Below are 4,367 nucleotides of genomic sequence, written 5' to 3'. Positions count from 1 at the left end.
CATGTCACCTGTGTTCAATGGCATTCTTCCGAACTCAACGGTCATCTTCTGACTAGACGCAGTAGCTTCAACTGACCGGACGCTGGACCCTCAGCGTCCGGTCATTTACAGTAAGGTACCGACCTTGACCGGACGCGTCCAGTCGCACGTGATTGGACGCAGCCCAGCATCCGGTCATACTCCAGCTCCAGCGTCACCATGCATCAGCCTGACCGGACGCATCCTGCCAGCGTCTGGTCACTTCCAGTGCCAGCGTTCGATGCATCTAGTGAGACTCTGTATTTTCTGTGTAGGGCACTGGTGGCACCGTTGGACTGTCCGCACTCTATGGGCGGACACTCCGCCGGTGGAGTTTCTTCACCAAGTTGATCCACATCAACTCCAACTCCATCTCCTTTGTAAATGTGCCAACACCACCAAGTGTACACCACCATGTGTATGTGTGTTAGCTTTTTATAAACATTTCCCAAAGGATGTTAGCCACTCAACTTGCCACGCCACTCGATCCTAGCGACGATGCAAAGTTAGATCACTCAAGTGGCACTAGATGACCGATATGCAAACAAGTTTGCTCCTCTTGATAGAACAGCCATCTATCCTAAACTCGGTCATAAACTTCTCTACACACCTATGACCGGTGAAATGAAATGTCCTAGGTTATACCTTTGCCTTGCGCATTCCATTCCATCTCCTTCAATGTCGATGCAACACATGCACCAACATGATCAACAATGATATGATCCACTTCATATCATCACGTGATCATATTGGTTCATCGATCTTGACTTCACTTGCTTTTCACCGTTGCCTTCGTCCATCGGCGCCAAGTCTTGCTCAAGCTTCACCGCCACGTGGTTCATCACTCTAAAGCCTTCGACTTGCCCTTCACGCTTGCAACCGGTCCATCAAGCCAAGTCTTGTTTTGATCTTCTCCACCTTGATCACATGACTCAATGTCATGTCTCATGTGCATTTAAGCTCCTTGATCATCACATGTGTGTGCTTTGCAACATCTCCAAGCCATTTTCACCTTCATGGCATATGTTGCTCACACACATGTACCTGTGGACTAATCACCTGTGTATCTCACATAAACACAATTAGTCCACCTATGTTGTCACTCAATTACCAAAACCAAACAAGGACCTTTCACACGCACTGGATACACAAGCCGCCGCATGCCGCCGTTCCTCACGCGTGCAGGCACGTCACACGCAGCTCCTCTTTGGTCTCCCATCTCCGCACGCAGGATGCAGCTCGCCGGCTTGTGGGCATCTAGTTCACCCCATCCCATTCCCATCTCGAGCTGGTCATGGAGGATGAGGAAGAGTCCCCAGGGATGCTTCCTCCGGTGGCACCCAGTCTTGAATCGAGGAGCAACCGCAAGAAGATGCCGCTTCAACAGGCAATCGCGGTGGCCGTGGCCAAGGTCGAGGATCTACAGCCGTGACGTCCATTGCTCCATCGCCATTGGCCTACATATCAATAGACATGGACATGGTATGTATTTTTTTGTTCATGCTTTGATCTGTAGGATGTAGCCTAGAATTTGTGTGATTCGTGTGAATATGTACAGGAATACAGGATAATTGATTTTGATCTATAGACTATACATAGTCCAGTTGTGTAGCATAATTGATTTTTGACTACCTGTTCTATGTAGCACTTGGAACCTTTGGCGGAGGGTGAAGACCATAGAGAGAACTTTGACATGAATGCTAATATATCAGTAAGTGTGCCGATAGATGATGATGCAAGTCAGGAGGAGGTTGGAGATGATGTAAGCGTGCCGTCAAATCCTTCGAAGGCAACTAGAGGGCGGAAAGGAAAGAGGGCTGGTATTCATTTATCCCCTTCTAAGACCAAGGTAAAGAGAGGAAAGAGGGCTGGTTGTTGGAAGTATTTCAAAGAGATAAAAGTTCAATCTGAGAAGGAGTTTGGTGCTATGGTGACTAAGGCTAAGTGCAGATTCTGTCATAAGAGTTATGTATACCATCAAGGTGGAGCAGCTTCACAGCTGAACTGTCACCTTGCCCGCTGCACACAGTTTCAGAACAAGCTTGCTAAGGCTAAACGACAACTTGCTCAAGGTACACTCAACTATGTTGCAGATGATGGCTGTCTTGTTGTTAATCCTACTTAATATGACCATGAGCACACTAGAAAATTGATTGCAAACATGATAATTGTCCATGAGTATTCTTTTAGGATGGTTGAGCATAAATGGTTTAATATCTTGATGAAGTGGATGAATAGCAACTATGAATGTATTGGTAGGAAGACTATTAAAAATGAATGCATGAAAGTTTATGAATATAAGAAAGAGCAGCTACAGAAGGTTCTTAGAGAGGCTGAATCAATAAGTTTGACTACTGATTTGTGGACATCCAATCAAAATGTTCAGTACATGTGTTTGGTGGCACATTACATAGATAGTGATTGGGTTTTGCAATGCCGTGTTCTTAACTTTGTTGAGTTAGATCCTCCCCACACTGGTTTGGTGATAGCTCATGCTGTTTTTGAGTGCTTGGTGGAATGGAAAATAGAAGATAAGGTTATGTCAATCACCCTTGATAATGCTTCAAATAATGATGTTGCTACTACGAATTTGTCAGCCAAGCTGCTTGCTAGAAAGAATGGTCAGTTTGATCCCAAATATTTTCATGTTCATTGTGCTGCTCACATAGTCAATTTGGTTGTTAATGATGGTCTAGACCCAATATAAGGTCTCATAAGTGACCTAAGGAATACTGTGAAATATTTCAAGAGGTCTCCAAGTCGCCTGTACAAATTTGTAGAGGTTTGCAATGATTATGCTATTAAAGATGGAAAATGTTTGTCTCTTGATGTTAAAACAAGGTGGAACTCAACATATAAAATGCTTGACACTTGCATTGAGTATAGGTCTGCATTTGGTTATTATGCTCAAGTAGACCAGAACTATGCATGGAAACCTACAGAATCTGAATGGAACATGTATGAGAAGATTAGGCCAATTCTAGGAGAGATGGCTGGAGCAACCACTGCATTTTCAGGATCAGTTTACCCTACTACTAATGTCTTCTACCCTTACATTTTGAAAGTCAAACTTGTATTGTTAAAGGCAAAAAATTCTGAGGACCCTTATTTGAAGAAAATGGGTGCTGCAATGTTAGCCAAATTTGATAAATATTGGGAAGAGAAGAACAATGTAATGGTTATTGCTACAATCCTTGACCCTAGGTTCAAAATGAGATATATTGAGTTCTATTTTAGTCAGCTTTATGACTCCTCAAGGTGTGAACAAGAGGTTGCTGATATAAAAAAAGAGTTAGAAGAGTTGTACAAGAAGCATGAGTTGGAGCAACGCCGGAAAATGGGTGGCAGTAGCAGCTCATCAACCACTCAATCAGCCTCATCATCAAAGGAAACAACTAGCTCAATGGCTTGTCTTGTTTCAAGTGAATTTCAGTCCTTTCTAGAGTCAAGTGCTTCAGAAACTTCAAAATCTGAGTTACTTATCTACCTAGATGAAGCAAACCATCCTTTACATGATAAGAATTTTAACTTACTTCACTATTGGAAGGTGAATGCTCTTAGATTTCCTGTTGTGTTTAGTATGGCAAAGAAGTTCTTAGCTGTCCTAGCTAGCAGCGTATCATCAGAGTCCACTTTCAATTGTGGAGGCAGAATTCTTGATGACTATAGGAGTTCTTTGAAGCCAGCGACAGTTCAAGCACTAGTTTGTGCATCTAGTTGGATATGAGGTTCTAAAAGTCCTCCTATTATTCTGGTATGTTTCTTTAGTCTATTTTTCAACTCCATTTTCCCCAAAGTTTGTGTATGTAAATATGTAATGCTTAATTCTTTTACTGTTTTTATAGGGAGAAGATGGTGATGATGGTGACATTGAGAGTGTGGAGCTTCCTAGCAGTGTGGTGAAAAGCAACTAGTAAGTCTATTTTAGAATGTCTAGTAGTGTGGTGGAAATCATATTTGTATATTTGTTCTCACTTGATGTGTTGTTCACATACAGGTAACAAGATATAAAGGGGGAAGAGAACTAGGAAGTGGACTAGGGACGTGTTGGTTGCACGCCACACTGCTTTTGACTTGCTTTTGGCGTATATATATATTACCTACACTACAAACCTGATCAGTCTACCACTCAAGCTGCTGCTCATTTATTTTGCTTTGTTCTTGAGATGTCTAAATTGTATGAGTATGACTATCGTGGACTCATGGTCATGGTCATGGTCGTGGTGGGCTGCCTTTATACTTTGACGAATTGTGGATAAATTGATGGATGGATTATATTCTCCTTTGTTAAATTTATAAGTACTTTATGTTTGTTGCTCACTTGCTTTTATAATCTCCCTGTAATGTGT

The 4,367-nt window shown here is 42.4% G+C and overlaps 1 pseudogene; it reads left to right on the top strand.

The window, feature by feature from the left end:
• The first annotated feature begins 1,945 nt into the window (after positions 1-1,945).
• On the top strand, positions 1,946-3,932 carry LOC136545260 (zinc finger BED domain-containing protein RICESLEEPER 2-like; annotated as a pseudogene).
• The last annotated feature ends 435 nt before the right edge of the window (positions 3,933-4,367 follow it).

Source organism: Miscanthus floridulus, chromosome 3 (genome assembly GCF_019320115.1).
Source record: "Miscanthus floridulus cultivar M001 chromosome 3, ASM1932011v1, whole genome shotgun sequence".
Lineage (NCBI taxonomy): Eukaryota > Viridiplantae > Streptophyta > Magnoliopsida > Poales > Poaceae > Miscanthus > Miscanthus floridulus.
The sequence above is the reverse complement of the archived record's forward strand: the minus strand, read 5'-3'. Positions and strand labels throughout refer to the sequence as shown.